At 41.2% G+C, this 19,683-nt stretch overlaps 4 non-coding genes across 4 annotated transcripts; 3 read left to right on the top strand and 1 right to left on the bottom strand.

Annotated features, from left to right (window-relative positions):
* Nucleotides 1-10,099: 10,099 nt before the first annotated feature.
* Nucleotides 10,100-10,172, bottom strand: trnar-ccu (transfer RNA arginine (anticodon CCU)). The gene has a single exon. It is a non-coding gene; the product is annotated as a tRNA-Arg (tRNA).
* Nucleotides 10,173-11,114: 942 nt separating this feature from the next.
* Nucleotides 11,115-11,187, top strand: trnam-cau (transfer RNA methionine (anticodon CAU)). The gene has a single exon. It is a non-coding gene; the product is annotated as a tRNA-Met (tRNA).
* A 1,893-nt stretch (nt 11,188-13,080) lies between these two features.
* On the top strand, nt 13,081-13,292 carry LOC116676040 (small nucleolar RNA U3). Its single transcript, XR_004328589.1, has one exon. It is a non-coding gene; the product is annotated as a small nucleolar RNA U3 (small nucleolar RNA).
* Nucleotides 13,293-16,047: 2,755 nt separating this feature from the next.
* On the top strand, nt 16,048-16,263 carry LOC116676041 (small nucleolar RNA U3). Its single transcript, XR_004328590.1, has one exon. It is a non-coding gene; the product is annotated as a small nucleolar RNA U3 (small nucleolar RNA).
* The last annotated feature ends 3,420 nt before the right edge of the window (nt 16,264-19,683 follow it).

The raw sequence follows: 19,683 nt of genomic DNA, 5'->3' as shown, positions 1-19,683 counted from the left end.
ATACATAACCACTAGGAGTCGCGGATGAACTGATTTCGCTTTTGGAGGTCAAAGGTCAAGGTTACTGTTTCATTACGTCTCCAGTAGGGATGAGCCGAGTACTCGGCTGAAACGAGTATCCGGTACGGATAAAGCACTTTTGCCGAGTACAAGTATTATCCGAGTAATGCGAGTCAATATCTGTACTCGGATTCAATGAAATTCTCCATTGACTGCGTCTCCGTTCTGTGATAGGCTAGTCACAGTGCCAGTCACAACGCCTCTCCCTTACACTATTCTATGATTGGCTAGTCCCAGCGCCCCTCCCCTACACTATTCTGTGATTGGCTAGTCCCAGCGCCCCTCCCTACACAGACAGACTCCTGTTGCTGTGTGCCGCTCACTCGCACACGGGACACGGAGAAGTGAGCAGCTCTCTCCCCTCCAGGTCCGCGGGCTTTTTCCGTTAACATTTAGGGTTTCTTCAGCTTCAGGTTTGTTTTATACTTCGGTTTGAACTAGTCCCTAGTAACCAGGAGACTTCTGGTAACCGTGGAGTTTGTTCAGACATAGTGCTCGGTAGAATGCTACTCGTGTTACATCTCTGTCGTCGGAGTTTTTTTTTTTTTTTTTTTTAAACTGCCTGCTGGCTCTAACCAGTTTGTGTCAGTGTCTGAAACTTTCTTGCTGTGTTTTATAAAAAAAATAAAAGGCAGTTGCGGTATAAATGAATAATATTACAAATTAAGTTACACACACAAACACATTCCAACCCCAGCCCCTCCCTCTCTCTCTCTCTCTCTCTCTCTCTCTCTCTCTCTCTCTCTCTCTATATATATATATATATATATATATACAGCTCTGGAAAAAAATAAGAGACCACTCCTTTATTTGTCTTAAATCAATATCTCTACATGTATGGCAGCCATTCCACTCCAGTGGCTGGTAAATTCCAACACTGGCACACCTCATTCTACTTAATGAGGTGCTGATTAAGTGATCACCTGAGCCAAATCTTATTTAACGAGGAAAAGTATAAAACCCACTGCTGTGGTCATCACTAGCCTCTTGCAATAGGGCCTGCTGGATGGCGAAAACAGGGCTACTAGTACCACACAGGTAATCTAAACAAAGAAAGGAACAATTGATCATGCCAAAAGAGTTTAAAAGAAAAGTTTTGAGTGAGGAAAGAACGGTTCAATTCTGGCTTTACTGGCAGAAGGGTACAGAGAGTATGAAGTTGCTTCCATCCTTAACATTTCAATGACGGCAGTTCATAAGAACAAGATCAAGCAACAGACATTGGGGACAACAAAGCTACAGACTGGAAGAGGGCGGAAACCATTGTCCACAGACCAGGATGACAGCCAACTCATTCGCTTGTCACTCAAAACCCGTACGATGACATCAAGTGATTTACAAAAGAATGTCTAACAGCAACTGGGCTGAAGTGCACAGCAAAGACTGTGCAAAACCGGCTCCTAGAAGCAGGGCTGAAGTCGTGCAAAGCCAGAAAAAAGCCCTTCATCAATGAGAAGCAAAGACAAGCCAGGCTAAAGTTTGCAAAAGACCATAAGGATTGGACCCTAGAGGACTGGAGTAAGGTCATCTTCTCTGATGAGTCAAATTTTCAGCTTTGCCCAACACCTGGTTGTCTAATGGTTAGATGGAGACCTGGAGAGGCCTACAAGCCACAGTGTCCGGCACCCACTTTTAAATTTGGTGGAGGATCAGTGATGATCTGGCGGTACTTCAGTAAGGCTGGAATTGGGCAGATTTGTCTTTGTGAAAGACGAATGAATCAAGCATTGTACAAGGTTATCCTGGAAGAAAACCTGATTCCCTCTGCTCTGACAATGTTCCCAGCTCTGAGGATTGTTTTTCCAGCAGGACAACGCTCCATGCCACACAGCCAGGTCAATCAAGGTGTGGATTGAGGACCACCAGATAAAGACCCTGTCATGGCCAGCCCAATCTCCAGACCTGAACCCCATTGAAAACCTCTGGAATTTGATCAAGAGGAAGATGGATGGTCCCAAGCCATCCAATAAAGCTGAGCTGCTTGGATTTTTGTGCCAGGAGTGGCGTAACATCACCCAACAGCAATGTGATGACTGGTGGAGAGCATGCCAAGACGCATGAAAGCTGTAATTAAAAATCAAGGTTATTCCACCAAGTGTTGATTTCTGAAACTCTTCCTAAGTAAAAATATTAGTATTGTGTTGTTTAAGAATGAATGTGAACTGGTTTTCTTAGGATTTTTTTAGGTCTGAAAACAATGCATCTTTTTTGTTATTTTGATGAGTTGTCATTTTCTTAAAAGAAATAATCTGAATAACAACATTTTTATTTGGAATTTAGAAGAAATGTTGTCAAAACATTTGTAGAATAAAACAAACGTGTTTATTGTAATCAAACAAATGCCTATAAATAGTAAAACCAGAAAAACTGATAATAATGCAGTGGTCTCTTAATTTTTTCCAGAGCTGTATATATCACGGAGAAGTGAACAGCTCTCTCCCCTCCTGGTCCGCGGGGATTTTTCTGTTAACATTTAGGGTTTCTTCAAGCTTCAGGTTTGTTTTATACTTCAGTTTGAACTAGAACCTAGCAACCAGGAGACTTCTGGTAACCGTGGGGTTGGTTTAGACATGCTGCTTGGTAGAATGCTACTCGTGTTACATCTCTGCCGTCAAAGTTTTTTTTTTTTTTTTTTTTTTTTAACTGCCTGCTGGCTCTAACCAGTTTGTGTCAGTGTCTGAAACTTTCTTGCTGTGTTTCATAAAAAAAATAAAAGGGAGTTGCAGTATAAATGAATAATATTACAAATTAGGATACACACAAACACATTTCACCAGCATACCAATATATATATATATATATACATATATATATATATAAAAATATATATATCTTACTCACTCACAGGCACAGACACTCACACATACCTGGTGGGAAAATAAAAAAGAACCAATAAAAAAAGAATTGATCACACTGATAATAGAAAATTAAAAGTTAAAAAAATAAGTTAAATTATTGAGTATGAAAACTCTTGTTCATTACATTTACTTAATAATTGCAACCACATTGCTGTATTTATTGTTGCAAAATGTGTTATATACTGTAGCCTATATAGTTTGTTACCATGACAACACCATTGATCTGAAGCTTGATGCTGTCATGTAAATAGTTTTCTAATCAGCAATAAATATAACAATTTTCTGATCAATTCATATCAATTGCATGCTTAAAATAACATAACGATTAAAGCCCCGCACATTTCAAGAGAACCTGACACACTTCCGGGTTAAATCTGACCACTTCCGGTTTAGGCCCCGCCCACTCCGAGTACGGATCCGGATACAGATAATTCTGTACTTGCTCATCCCTAGTCTCCAGAACCACACACACATTCATAGCAGAGCTGCCCCCCCCCCCCCCCCCCCATGTTTATACTGATGATTGATTGTAATAAATCAACAGAGAGAAGTTGTCTCCATCTGTGTTTTAACAGACACACCTGGGCCGAAGTTGGAAACCAGAATCAGCTTTAAATCCAGTTCTAATCTAGTCTTCACTAAATTTCAAATAATTTCCCCGGAGTTACCATTACAAAATTTAATCTAATTAAATTGGAACATACACAGACTTGTCACAAAATCACACTTGAATTCATATTTTGCTACTCGGTCAGAATCTTATTAACCTGGAGTCCCAGTCTCTGTCAATATAAATAGGCTATATGTTTATATATGTTTTAGAACTATTGGTAGACGGCCATTTAAAATGTAGGCAATGGCATATAAAGAATAAAGAATAAAGAGTCTTTTCTCCATGTCCACTGTAGTTTCTCAGTGTGCTCTCTAGTAACATCTGTCTGGTCCAGGGAGCTTTGTCATTCATAAGGCTACTTTTACTTTTATATTTTAAGTATATTGCTAAGCCTGTTCAGATGGAGGAGAGATGAAATGTGTCAGTAATATAGGAGATTGTTGGCTGGAAGTATGGAGATACTAATATGCATTACTTAAAAGGAGAAAACTAAAAATATTCTATGGTCATGTAAGTATGTGTTTTCCAATAAAAAGATTGACTTGAGAATAATTACTTGGTCTATAAGTGATGCTCAGAGGCCACACATGGCCCTCACCTTGTTCGCAATAGGTCAGCGCAGTCGGCTGTTAACTGAAAGGATGGTGGTTCAAGTCCACCCAGGGACGTTTGTTGCTTAAATAACCTGGAGTAAGCCAAACTCTAGGGTTATCATTCTGCAGGTGAATATAGAGCAGCCCAAGATAACCCAAGTGGCCTTACCTTATCTGAAGGTACAGTTCTAAAAACCATGTACTGTACATATTAATCTTTACGGTCATTGGTATGCAGGTCACTTGATGTAATACAAGCAAATACATAAGGCCAGACAGAGACAAAAGTGAGAGAAAGAAAAGAGACTAGCTGTCTAAAGGATAACCAGTTGAGATTGTGTGCGTCTTTGAGAACTGTAAGTCATATAACTGATGTTGTCAGTTCATTTAAACTAATGAGGAAGAATTTGAGATTACACATCTGTCACATAGTCAGTTTGTATTCTTAAATACCAAGTCTCTTGTTGTTCCTTGACTAGTTGGCCCCCCCTGCTTTGCTCGCTCCAGGTATGTAGAAAAAAAATCTGTTATGCACCTTTGCATTGCGCTAAAATGTCAAAATTTGACCTGAATCCAACAATAACATTACTTGACACTCCCATACATTGGTTTTCAGTTAAAATGTTGGTTAGGGTTTAGTTTACTGCTTGAAAAAATGAAAAGAATTGTTATTGAGATGGAGGCAGATGAAATGTTTATGACCCATCAATGATGACAAAAGGATACATCCTCTGTCGGGGTCTGATTTAAAGGAAATGGTACTCTTTAAAACGTTAAACTAATGAGGAGAATTTGACAAATCAACCAAAAACTTGCTCTTTTAAATCTGTATCTGTCAAGTCCTGACCATTCCCTGACCGGGAATTGAACCCCGGCTGCGGCGGTGAGGGCGCCAAATCCTAGCCATTAGACCATCAGGGAGTTACATCTATCAAATTTAATTTAACATATTGTTGGTTATATTGTTTTAGGCAAGAAATGGCGCATGGCTAGAGCTTTAGAAGGCAGTGGTGCAAAATGCAAAACTGCCTGTTTCGATTTAATTACATGGTAATAATGCAAAAACAGAGGAGTAGTGATTACTTGGAAATGCTTCCGGCAGTTTCTGAAATAAAAACCATGAATCAGTGGTGGAAAATGCAAAACTACCTGTTTCTATTTTATTACATAGTAAGACAGAGGTGTAGTGATTACCTGGAAATGCTTCTGGTAGTTACTGTCAAACAACCATGAATCAGTGGTGGAAAATGCAAAACTGCCTGTTTCAATTTTATTACATGGTAATATTAGAATAACAGAGGTGCAGAGATTAGAGGTGCAGAGATTACCTGGAAATACTCACCATGAAATATGTCTTGTCCTTCACGTACGTAACGCTGTGCAATCTGACCAGCAGCTAAACACCTTCCACCATCAAGCACTGGCGACCGGGATCCTTGTAACACGTTTATTTGAGTAACAAAGGGTGAAACTGGGAGAAAACACAATGACCAGTTACTTAGATAGTAATGAGTCACAGATATTAAACAAAGATAATTGTAAAAACAATATAACTACACAACAGGCTAGCAAAAATGTAAGATGAAATAAAGAAACACGTAATGTATTGTTATACAGTGTACGTAGTATCACCTATGTTGGGTATCTAAATAAACTAAGATATACTTACATGTGGCATTACCCAAGATAAAAGTGGCAAACTAGCTTACTGAAGTATACCGTCAGTTAGGGCTGAACAATATTGTGTTTTAGCATTGACATCGCAATGTGCGCATGCGCGAAAGTCACATTGCAGGACGTTACGATGTTGACGTTAATACTTTTTTGCTGCTTGATAGAAAAGTAACCTTTCACCGTTTCTCCTTTACATGATTATTACCATCCGACCGTTCCCCTTTAAGACAGGTAGCCATGTGGGCAACGTGTGGATGTGACGTTAGTCCGACGGGGTTTGGTATGGGAAGTGAGGCTCTCCGTGTGTAGAAAAGTAGCCTACCGTTGGCAACAGCTGCCTCTGACACAGTGATGTCATAGTATTTGATGGGTAGTGAGTGACGCTACAGTAGTTGGGGTTTTATGTTCTCCTCAAATTCAAACTAAACCCCCTGATTAATGCAACATAATCACAACGTCTCCCGGCCATTTCCCACCGCACAAAGCTGCAACCAGTCAGGCTAAAGCTAATATAGTTAGCTTAAAAAACAAGCAGAAAGCTGCTACCAGCCAGGCTAAAGCTAAAATAGTTAGCTTAAAGAAACAAGCAGAAAGGCGCTACCAGCCGGTCTAAAGCTAATATAGTTAGCTTAAAGAAACAAGCAGAAAGCTGCTACCAGCCGGTCTAAAGCTAATATAGTTAGCTTAAAGAAACAAGCAGAAAGCTGCTACCAGCCAGGCTAAAGCTAATATAGTTAGCTTAAAGAAACAAGCAGAAAGCTGCTACCAGCCAGGCTAAAGCTAATACAACTAGCCCAAAGAAACAAGAGGCATGCAGGTCTGGTCAGTTTATCAAACTATCGAGCTGACCCCGCTAGTCAACCACAACCTGAAATTTAGAGGAAGCAACATGCAGTCACTGTCATTCACGTTAACCTGGATTGATTATTATATGAATACAATGGTGTCATGCTAGTCAACCAGAGTATTTGTACCTAATTTCCCTCTCCAAAATCACTTCAGAAGAGTAACGTTAATCACAGTGCTTTCTTGCTTTGGTGTTTGTAAAGCAATAAAGTTCAACAAAGAATATGAAGGTAAATATGGTGCTAATGGGAGAGCGCGTAGATGTGATGTGAGCACTTAGAGAATATGATTTGAGAGCTTGTAGAAAAAAATTCTGTACTTGTACTTTATTCATTTTTTTTTTCACTTCAGTCACTTTTCTACAGCGGCGAGTCTGCACCCTCGACTTTGCAACACTTCTTGCGATACTTTGGTGCAAAACTAAGTTGTACCTGTGGACTTAGTCTGTGGAGCTCTGAGCCAACAGGGGGGGGAGGGGCCAGCAGGGTTTTATCCTCAGATGAGGGACAACTCTGTCCGGCTTAGTTATGTAGCATGAAGCTAGCATAAGCTTACTAGCATCCAGCCTGCTTCTAAATACTGTAAATACCTTTAATTATCTCAACACTTTTTAATAGTTAAACTGAAACACTGGAGCTCCAGGTGCTGCAGACGCAGACGGACCGCCGTCAGTGGGGCTCGGCCAGCGGGGAAACATCGCTAGAAATCGCCGCTGCCGACCTCAACGGGATCTGATCTCCAGCAAGACATGGAAAGCTCCAGACCCGGTAGCAGCGGCACAACCCCCCATGAGCCCACCGCCAGTGTTGGGGGAATAGCAAGCTAGCATTAGCAAACTAACCAACCAGCCCGTTTAAAAAAAATAAAAATGTAATTTAAAAGGCACGCATTATACCCATTGATGGCGGTCCGTCCGTGGCTGCAAGACCTGGAGCTCACCGCCAGTGTTTCAGTTTGACTGTTTAAAGTGTTAGGATAATTAAAATGTATTTATTTATAAGCGGGGTTACTTTGCTAACGCTAGCTTGCTAATCCACCAACACTAGTGGTGAGCGGGTCTGAAGCTATCCATGTCCGTCTGGAGCTCACCTCCAGTGTTTCAGTTTGACTGTTAAAAAGTGTTGAGATAATTAAAAAGTATTTGTTTGGAAGCAGGCTGGCTGCTAGTTAGCTAACGCTAGCTTCCATGCTACATAAATAAGCCGGACAGAGTTGTCCCTCACAGAAAAAAACACAGGTAAAATTAAAAAACACTGCATAAGCTTTGCTACCGTGTGTTCATTTAAATATAGGTACACCTACATGTAGGGTGACGAAATTGCAATATAAGCCTGTATATTAATATTAGGACTATCCATATGTCAAGGGTGTATATTAGGCGGTGCAGTACAGCCCGATCCAGCAGGGGAGAGTTCTAGCCCAACCAGGCTCCTCTCTTTACATTGTAAGCCTCACTGGGTGTCCAAACTAAAATGATAAGAGGCAACTTGGTAGACTCCTTACTGATGTTTATATCTGTGCTCACAATGCCCTTTTTTTTTTTTAAACACCAGCCAATCACAAGTGTTACATGTGAATAATCAATGTGTGAGGAATCAGGGAGCTCAAATAAAAGATAGTTGCAAGGTCTCCCAAATGTTTAACTTTATAACCCGTAAGCTGTTGGAACCTTGGTGGCCACAGGTTCCCAAATCTCCCCACAAAATGTCAATCACATATTTTCAAGCCCCTGATTGTTATCAGCAGAGCAGAGTGGCGCAGCGGAAGCGTGCTGGGCCCATAACCCAGAGGTCGATGGATCAAAACCATCCTCTGCTAATTCCTGTGCACAGCAGTATATTTCCTGTCTGTTGATGTTTAACAAAGCCTCTGATGTTGCAAGTGTCTGAAGTAAAACGTCTCTCCACCTGCTGAAGAGCAAACTTAATGTCATGTTGAGATTATTTCATCCATAAATAAAGACAGTGCATACACTTTTATTCCTGCTATAACATTGAGAAACACTGCGGACTTTTTCTTTCTGTTGGTGAACCGGATTATTACCAATGGAGTGGCCGTTTGTTTTTGCTCGGAAGAGTATGACAATCCTCAATGTCCCTGCTATCAACATAAATGCCTTTGCTGTCCAAAAAGCAAATCACCTGTTGTTCCAGCGTCTCCTTCTCCTCCTCGAGAGCTTCCCTCAGCCTAGCAGTGGTGTATCCAGCGTCTGCGACCACCCTGGCATAGTTCCGTTGTTTGGTTCTCAGGCCGCTGATAATCACATTGCATTGCTCGAGGTCAGCAACTCAAGTTTCAGAAAAGCAATCTTCTCCACGTTTTGCCCGTTTAGCGTTTGTATTTTACTCATCAGATCTATGATTTTTCTTCTGTTGCACCGCACTGCAACAGAAGAAATCTCCGCCGACAAGAAGTCCAGAGATTTCTTTATCTCCTCAACCTCATCGGGTAGGATTGCATTTTTCTTAGGTGGCATATTCTCCTGGGCCTGGTGGTAGCCGGCTGCTCCTGGTCCTGGTGGTAGCTGGCTGCACCAGAGCACCTGAGATGTCAGGGTTTGCAATCTCCACCTCTGAAAAATACCTCTTCTTAGCCGGATTACGTCTGTCCATGTCGTAAATAGTAGCGACGATGCCTCAAAACCGAGAATATAATGGGGTGTGATAATTTTAATTATGATCGTTTCCAGCTGCTGCATTTATCAATGTACGATCATTCTTACGCTCTGATTGGTGTGATACAACGTTTCATGAATCTCACGTAAAGCCTGTCGTAAGAGGATTTCTACATTAGGTTAATAAATGAGGGCCATTAGCTCTAAGGATGTGCTTCAATACATAACTGAAGTGGACACACTAATGAGTATCACTATGGATCAATTTGTTTACCTTGTCAAGCTAAAGCCTTTTTCTAAGCTAAAAGAAAACAAGGCGCTCTTCTGCAAAAGCACAGCTGGGAGTGCTTGAGAGCACTTTTGAGGTGCAGTGTGATTTTCGGCTGAGATGCTTCGGGTGCGTTTAGGTGTGAGCCCAAATAGTTGTTGAACGACAAAGACAAGACAGCGATCAGGCGGTAGAACCAGGGTATTGATGTCCCGTCCATGCAACCGATGGATATGATTAAAACCTGTATACAGCCCAACCACTTACCAATCACATCACTGGAAAGACAGCATTACTACAGGGTCCTGACAGGGTAGTGGATGTCAATTTTTAAAAATGGACAGAAAACTGCCAGAACGTGATTTGCTACTTTTCATGGGCTGTCAACAACTTTTCCAGCAGTTATAACATGATTCATCTCACCATGGAAATCATAATCTCTTGATTCATCTCCCTTTCAGAGTGTCTACCATTGTGTCACCAGCAAAACAGAGTTAGCAGAGGAGGATTTTGAACTATCAACCTCTAGGTTGTGGGCCCAGCACACTTCCACTGCGCCACTCTGCTGAAAACCACCCCAGATGGGACTTGAACCCACAATCCCTGGCTTAGGAGGCCAGTGCCTTATCCATTAGGCCACTGGGGCTTTACGTCACCCAAACTCAACAGTTCAGGAGAAATACATATACAGTTCTGGAGACATAATGAAACAGTAACCTTGACCTCTAGATTTTGAAGTGCTTCCCTCTAGGCGTTCAGGGATATTGCATTCACAAGAATTGGATGGACAGACATGAGGACACAGTCACCTTGACATTGAACCTTTGACCTCCAAAATCTCATCAATTGATTTGCGAGTTCATGTGAATGTTTTTGCAAACACATACATGGGCATTGTGATAAGATGGTGCTGTCTATCGTTGTTTCTGAGATCAACAATACCTTCTAAAGTTGAATAGCTATTGCGTACCCGGTAATATTAGAGAAGAGCTCTCGTTGGCACTGTAGGTGGACAATTTAGAAAATTAAGTTACTTTACACTTAAAACTGTTACATCTCCTCTGAATCACCAACTGCAAATTTCCAAGCCTCGTTGGCATGCCGACCACCATCTACAGGAGCTACATCTCTGGCTAGCTATGCAGGAGTACCTCATACCTTTTACCAGGTTCAGGTGGTTAATAGCTATGGTCAAATGAAGCTTCATTAAGCTTTCTGAACGATGGTCTTCATTTTCTGAACGCATTCACTCAGTAGTGTTTTTATTATTGGTTGTGCATCTGTGATTGCCCTAGAGGTCTCTCAGTCCAGCACCTCTCCCCCTCATCTTTGTTAGTTTTACACTGTCCAGCATAAATCGCTGACACCATACCTCACACTCATCCATGCATACACCAGGCATACATGAATACAACCTTTGCACACAGTCTTTTGTCTCCCCTTTTCATGGGGTCATGACAAAGCATCTAGTGTTGATCTTAGCCTTTGTGTGAGAACATAGGTCTCCACATACATTGTTTTTATTAAGATTGACGACCAAATTGTTAGTTTTTCTGAGATTTTCCCAACCATTACAATGCCTTTCATAGCCTCGTTGGCGCAGTAGGCAGCGCGTCAGTCTCATAATCTGAAGGTCGTGAGTTCAACCCTCACACGGGGCAGGTGTTTTAAAAAAACTAAAAAACACTACTGCTGCTAACAGTGACAGGTGGTTGAACACAAGCACATGAATGAAATTTGTCATTCTTTGGTTATTTCTGAGATTGATACAATGAAAGGAATTATTTAAGAGTCGTAGCAAACCAATGAAAAGGGTATAGAACATATGTGGTATGTCCTTGGACATACTATCCAAGCAGGGAGATGAGTACAGATATTTGGGTGCTAGCAAGATGGATGTAGGTTGCCCATTGTTCATTTAGACTTACCAACAACATTGTTATGATACAAACCTGCTTGAAAAACAGTCACAATTCTTTTAAAGACTTGCGCATGGAACACAAATGATATGATAGCATCTGAATTTGTCCATGTCCATACAGGCATGTCAAATGGACAACTCATCTAGCAGAATGTGCAACTCTACGCCTGAACAGGGACTTGAACCCTGGACCCTCAGATTAAAAGTCTGATGGTCTACCGACTGAGCTACCCAGGCTTCAAAAGCAAGTGACTGTGGAAAAAACCATCTGCTGAACTACAGATTAAGTGCAAGTAAATGAAGACCATTGAGCTGTTGCCATGATCACAGTCTTCTGGACAGCAGGAGGGTAGACCATAATTTGCACAATGCAACACCAAATGTTATTGCACAAACTGGTTGAAAATGGCCAAAAAGGTTAATTAAAAAGCTCAAAGTCACAACTCATCATGGCGACTAGCAGACTGTGAACATCCTGCAAACCTGCATGACAGATGACAATAGCGAGCACTTAATACATATCCCAGAATCAAGCTGTTGCCTTACCAGGGACTTGAGCTGTGGTTTCTTTTTCGCTGAAAACATTGATAACCTAATGCAATTTATGGCTCCAGACAAATAAACTTACTGCTAGTTGTACAATAAACAACTCTCCCTCTGATCGCTTCCTCTTGACGGAAAAAATCCACCAGATGACTTGCCATCCAAGCAGGGAGATCAGCACAGAGATTTGGGTGCTAGCAAGATGGATGTAGGTTGCCTATTGTTCATTTAGAGATAGCACCCGCATTGTTATGATGCAAACCTGCATAAAAAACAGTCACATTTCTTTTTAAAGACTTGTGCATGTTACTTAAATGATACAGTGTCTGAAAGTGTTAAGGATTGCCAAAGTGTACAATTTATCATGGCATCAAGCAAAATGTGCAACTGCACGCCTGAACAGGGACTAGAACCCTGGACCCTCAGAATAAAAGTCTGATGCTCTACCGACTGAGCTACCCACGCTTCTAAAAAAGAGGGCTGTGGGAAAAAGAAGTACCGTTATTGCTTCCTAAACCCAACCGTCCCATTGTTGTCCCACATGTCATGGTTAACACAAATATGCCCGTTTCGTTATTTCGTTAATTATTTGGCTGCTGGCTTTTCCTCCTCTTCCTCATCCCAGTCAGTCGCCGTAGTTCTAGTGCCAGGCTGAGACTTCGCTCCCCAGTGTGACGTCATCGCCGAATTGACTTAATAAACCAGCGAATACTAAAAATTACCAAAAACTAACTTTTAACATTATTTGGAGACATTTAAAAAAATGATATATATACATATCTTGAGTGCTTTTTGTACCCAATAATCAACAGTGGTGGTTAACCCGCAACATTCTGAGACCAATTAATGCAAAGAAAGGACTGGAGCATTTATTGGAGAGAATAAGTAGGCTGACACTGAAGTATTGAGACAACAGTGACTGAAAATCTAATTCAATCCACATATCGGTCTTCTTAAAGATCTAAATAGATTTTCTCACCTCAGAGTCATCTGGAGCACGTAACGATTAGCTTCTGTCCCTCTGAACCCTGAGTGACAATCACCCTGCAGTGAATGAGATGCAGTTTCCCCCCCCTCCCCCAGTCCAACCAAGACTATACTTTCAGGGATCATTTCTAAAGTTTTTGACTTGAGGAATGTGTTTCTAAAGTGCTTGGTCTCGCTGACCACGATGATGAGTCGTGATATTCCTTTCTGAGCATGAAGCTGACAGAGAGTAATGATTCACTTCATATGCTCTGTCATTGATGATTGTCTTTGCTTCTTATGGAGCATTGAGGAAGGGAATATGATCTGAGTGGTAGGAGCAGATATGTAGAAATTAACATGTGTGAAGGTAACCAAATATGCTAAGTTATAGTCAGTCTTGAAGTATGTTTAGTCCATGGTGGACAAGGTTCCTTGAAAAGGTTAACACCTACCTTCTTGACTTTAATGTCTTATGTCCAGTGTAAAAATGTAAACCGAGTTAAACCATGATTCAATTTTATTTCTACCTTTGCTTTTCCTACTTTGACATGTAAAAAAAGGTGCGTTGTTTGAAAGCCCATCTCTACACATCCATGTCCCACTCCCACAGGTGTTTCCATTTGACTAATCAGACTGTGTGGCCTTTACAGGCTGCTTAATTGACATGTATTAAAGGGGTGGAACGGTACACTGAAGTCCCGGTGGACAGGATGGCATGTTGTAACGAGGTTTGAGTACATACAGCAAATACTTGAAGCCAGGTTACTCTACGAGTGGATACGGGGCATTGAAGGTGATGTGGAAATCCTGATTGATTCAGTGATTTTTTTTGGCCCTATTTGTATTTGGATCTAAAGGCTGGTTAAGCACTGTAGGAAGGAGACGTTGGACAGTTTTTTTTGTCTTGTTCCAGTGATTGGCATGTCTGGGTGATGGCGTTGGATATGTGTTAGCATGTTGGATGTATTTCCACTCATGTACCAACAACGCCGGCCCACAGTCCTCGTTTTATCCACCACTTTCTCACCTGTACCACTGGAAATGACTGGGAAACCAAAGTTTCCCCGTGGGTCACCACTACTCGCCGTAGGAGAGGCTGCTCTTCCTTAGTGCTGCTGGCTCGGACTCATATGAAGGGAAATATGGGGCAAAAGGTGAGAGCTTGCAGAACAAAAAAATCTGAACTTATATGTTTAAACTTGCACTTGTAAAAATAAAATTGGACTTATTCACACACGTGTGATCTTTGATGTCACACAATGGAAAAAAAACACGAGAGCTTGTAAAAAATCTGAATTTGTAATTTGCACTTGTAGAAAATATGCACACACAGAAGTCACAGAAAAAATATTCACAAATGTGTAGATTGATATTTCCATGAACAGAATGACAGCTGCAAGCGTGTAGTGCAACATTTACTCGTGTACTTTTTTTATTCTGGTTCATTTTCCATCACAACCACAACTCAGTGATGACAACCTCTCAGATTAATTTGTACCTGTGGACTGAGTCTGTGGACCTTTGAGCCAACAGGACGGGGGGAAATCAGGGTTCTATCACCAGATGAGGGACAACTCTGTCTGTCTTATTCATGTAGCATGGAAGCTAACGTTAGCTAACTAGCCAACGGCCGGGCCAACTCACAATCAGACTGAAAATTGTTCTTGAAAAAATGCTAATGAATAGTAAAAAAAAAACTAAAAATAACACTTAATATATTTTTTGTTCTGCCTATGCACCCCCTGTCTGCACTTTGTATATCACATTTCACTTTTCTGGTTAGACACAAATTGCATTTTGTTGTCTTTGTACTTGTACTCTGACAATAAATGACAATAAAGTTTAATCTAATCTAATCAACAACAAAAAAAGATGGATGTCTTTGCACAAGAGCAGTACACACAAGTATGCGCCGTTTGGACGTCATTTTCTCTAACATCTTCCTATTATTTAACCCTCTGAGACCTAAGGTCATTTTTATAGCTCATTGTCCGTCTGCTTCTATTTTCTACAAAAGCTTGTAAAACATCAACCCGGGTATCTACAGTCAAGATATCAACATCATTTCTTTCAGAACAAACTGGGCTATTAGAATATTTGTGCTGCACTGAGGTCATTTGAATGTTAAAAATGGTTGTAGGGCCTTAAAGGGAACATTAATCTTCCAGATATGTATTGATATCACACACAGAGCAGTACGAGCTGAGCCAGTCTCCTCTAAAACACTTCTCATATGTCCTGGGAGTCAAGAAAGAAACATTAGAACTTCTACAACTATGCATTTATTTTTAGTTTAATTTACCCAACAGAACAGCTTCGGAGTCATTAGAATGAGTTAAGTGGTGGTCGTCTCGCTCCCCCCTAGCACCTGTGAGCTGGACCCCCCCCCCCCTTGTGACTTTCAGTCAGCGAGTCGCCGTCTCAGCGGAAGTGTAGCGTGATATCAGGTCTTGCTAACAAGGTAGCGATGGATTTCTTTTGGTGTTTTTCACAGCATTGCCATGACTGAGCCGATAAAAGGGAAACAGAAACTTAAGAAAGCATTGTTGGAGGAACAGAGAAAGAGGAAACTGCAGACTGACCGAGGGAGGAGTCAGACACAAGGAAACAGAGGAGCCGCCAAATATCTATTCAGAAGCTGGAGGTGGAGCTCGATAGACAAAACCTGCGAGCAAATAGCGAGAAAACAGCCAAGAAATGGCCAGAACTGCATTGCTCCCCTTTAATTGAAGTGTTTTCCTCTTCACTGAGGTGTGGAGTTGGAACAGTAGCTGAAGTCTAAATGGAGCAGGTTCAACCATCCTTTGGTCTGGGAATGAAGAGCTTGGTCACTGTTAAGAACCAGTATTAATGCAAAGAAAGGACTGGAGCATTTATTGGAGAGAATAAGTAGGCTGACACTGAAGTATTGAGACAACAGTGACTGAAAATCTAAATCAATCTACATATCGGTCTTCTTAAGATCTAAATAGATTTTCTCACCTCAGAGTCATCTGGAGCACGTAACGATTAGCTTCTGTCCCTCTGAACCCTGAGTGACAATCACTCTGCAGTGAATGAGATGCAGTTTCCCCCCCTCAATCTAACCAAGACTATACTTTCAGGGATCATTTCTAGAGTTTCTAACTTGAGGAATGCGTTTCTAAAGTGTTTGGTCTTGCTGACCGTGATGTTGAATTATGATATTCCTTTCTGAGCATGAAGCTAACAGCGAGTAATGATTCACTTCATATGCTCTCTGTCACTAATGATTGTTGTTTGTTTCTTTATGGAGCATTGAGGAAGGGAATATGATCATAGTGGTATTAGTAGATGTGTGGAAAATTAATGTGAATAAACATGACCAAATATGCTAAGCTATTTAGTTAACCACAGTTATTGCCAATCTTGAAATATTTGTCTTGTCCATGGTGGACAATGTTACTTGAAAGAGGTTAGGGTTACCTCAGTGACCTCCACCTGGGAAATTGACGACAATCCCCCATCATCCTCTGCCTCTACCACAGAGGACGTGTCAGCTGGATTTAGGAGTTCCTCAAAGTGCTCCTTACACCGCTCTATTACCTCCTCAGTTGAGGTCAACAACGTCCCATCCTTACTGTACACAGCTTGGATGATTCCTATAATCTATAAACTACTCTGCAGTAGATGAATCTTTTTTTTTTTGTAACTTTCTTTTTATTGCCTTTCCAACAGGTTACAGCAACAACTTTTACACCAAAAAAAAAAAAAGAAAAAAGGTACATTTCAACAAATACATATATATACACACACACATATATATAGGTTAAGCATCAGCAGTTCGGATGTCCACCTGGCAGCAACGTCCATCTCTTTCAGTCTTTCAGCATCCTCCCATCACAATCCATATCTTTTCCACATCAGACACCACAAAAACATGACATATCATTCAGATCAGGCAGAACCATACTCTTAAACACAAAGTGGTAGCTTCAGTCTTTCACGGATTAATCGTTCAGAACTGTGTCAATGTAAGGGCCCCATACTTTCAAAAATACTTCCTGTCTATTATTCATTTTAGAAATCAGCTGTTCATAATTAGCAACCTTGGTCATCTCCCCCAGCCATTCATTAAATGGGATGTTGTTTTTTGTTTTCCAATGCCTAAGGACAATCCTGCAGCCTGTGGTAAGGGCAAGTCTACACCATAAAGTTTGCTGAGCTGTCAACTTTACCCCTTCCGTTATTATCCCTAATATACAGAGCGCAGGGCATCGTGATAGCTCTATTTTGAATATTTTATTGAGCAATATTATTATATTTTCCCAAAGATTCCAAGTCATTTGGCATTCGTACAACATGTGAATAAGTGTACCTCTATTCCTATCACATCGCCAACACATATCTGATTCCCTCAATTTCAATCTGGCCATTTTGCAGGGAGTCCAGTAGCTCCTATGCAGGATCCTATATGTGATTAACTGTGTCTGAACTTCCCTCGATGTCTTAAACCAGGACCCAACAATTCCTCTCCACGTCTCCACAGCTATCCCCACCCGTAGATCCTCCTCCCAGACTCTCTTGAGACCATCAAGCATTGGAGGGTGAGATTGTCTCATTAGACTGTAAAACCTGGATGTCCTGCCCTTAACCGCTAAATTGCTCTGAAACAATTCCTGTATCACCGTGTGAGGGATTAGAGAGTGTTCCCTTTGTACTGCCATTATACAGCTCCTCAATTGAAGATATTTCCAAAAATCTCTCTTAGGAAGTTTGTATTTAGCCATCAACTCTTCAAAAGACATAAAAATATCATCATTGAAAAGATCCTCAAAAAAGATAATACCTGCCTGGACCCAAGTCCTCCAATAAAGAGTTTTTTTATCCACTTTTATTAGATTGTTATTCCAAAGAGATGACTTCATGGTACAGAGAGGTTTTGACCCTACAACCTGGTGTGATACTCTCCAAGTTTCTCTCGCAAACATCAGCACTGGATTTCTAGTCGGAACTTCTCCCCCTGTCTGTGAAATAAAAGCCTGTATTGGAAGAGGCTCAACGAGCTCTTTTTCAATTGAGACCCATCCTGGAGCTTGATTTTCTACCATATAACTCTTGGATAACTGATTAAGAGAAAAGGCATAGTGAAACCAATCCACTCTTGTTAAGCTAAGACCCCCATCCTCCCTTGCTGCCCATAATTTTGTTTTGTTGAAAAGAGGTCTTTTGCTTGCCCATAAAAAGGTATGTATCGTCTTGCGATACCTTTTCAATAGCAGAGGAGGAAAACTCAAAGGTAATAAATATGTGATATAATTAATTTGTGGGATTACTACCATTTTTAGGACGTTTATTTTACCCAGCAGAGATAGCCCTAATTTGGCCCAGTTCTGTAATGTACTCTCAATTTTCTGAATAAGTGGGAGAAGATTTTCTGACATTATGTTTTTTAAGCCTGTGGTAAGCTTTATGCCTAAATATACCAGACCTGAAGGGAGCCATTTAAACTGCCAATTTTCCCTAATATTTGGTGGACACAGGTTAGACAATGGCATTGCCTCCGACTTCCCCCAATTTACTTTATACCCTGAGATAAGAGAGAAGGAGTCAATCAGTGATAACATATGAGGGACAGCTGACTCTGGATTTGCAGTTAGCACCAAGACATCATCCGCGTACAACAACAATTTGTGTTCCGTCTTTCCTGCATGAATGCCCTTGATATTAACGTTATCTCTGATGGCAGCGGCTAATGGTTCCAGAGCCAATGCAAAGATTAGTGGGCTCAGGGGGCATCCCTGCCTTGTACCCCTGTAAAGGGAAAAAGTAGGGGACATCCACCCATTTGTTAATACTGAAGCCTTTGGGTCACAGTACAGAAGTTTAACCCAATTTATAAACATGGAGCCTAATCCAAACCTGTGTAGCGTCCTAAATAAGTATCCCCATTCTACCCTATCGAACGCCTTCTCGGCGTCGAGGGAGAAAGCAACCGTGGGTTCCGTACTATTTCTTTCCCTCCAAATCAAATGCAATAACCTGCGAACGTTATCTGCAGAAGAACGCCCCTTAATAAAACCCACTTGATCTGAGTGAATCAGACTTGGTAGATGTGTCTCTAGTCTCATAGCCAGAATCTTAGCCAATATTTTGTTATCCACATTTATCAAAGAAACTGGACGATAACTTCCACACTGTTGGGGGTTCTTGCCTTTTTTATGTATAAGTGTTATTACAGCAGTCTGCATACTTTGAGGCATGCTCCCTCTTTTCAGGGCGTCCCGAAATACAGTAAGTAACTTTGGTGCTAATATGTCTGAAAACTCCTTGTAAAAATCTGCCGGAAAACCGTCGTCCCCAGGGGATTTCCCAGAACTCAGTCTCTTTATAGCTCGTTGGACCTCCTCCAATGAGATATCTCCCCCAATCACCCTTTGTGTTTCCTCAGACAGAGTCGGTAAGTGTACCTGAGACAAAAAATTATCTATGTTCGTCCGGTCTGTGGTACATTGTGATGTATACAACTTTTGGTAAAATGCTGTAAACACTTCATTAATCTCCACCTTGTCTGATACTAAGACCCCATTCTCATTCTCTACTGCAGTTATTAATGTACGATCATATTGTTGTTTTACCCTATGGGCCAAGAATCTCCCCGCTGCCTCCCCCTGCTCATAGTACTTCTGTCTGCATCGAAACAGTGCAAATTCTGCCTTCTTCTGTAGTATAGTGTCCAGTTCAAACTTAAGTTTGTTTAACTGCA

This window comes from Etheostoma spectabile, unplaced genomic scaffold (genome assembly GCF_008692095.1).
Source record: "Etheostoma spectabile isolate EspeVRDwgs_2016 unplaced genomic scaffold, UIUC_Espe_1.0 scaffold00002620, whole genome shotgun sequence".
NCBI classification, from domain to species: Eukaryota; Metazoa; Chordata; class Actinopteri; order Perciformes; family Percidae; genus Etheostoma; species Etheostoma spectabile.
Note: the sequence above shows the minus strand (reverse complement) of the source record. Positions and strands in the feature narration are given on the sequence as shown.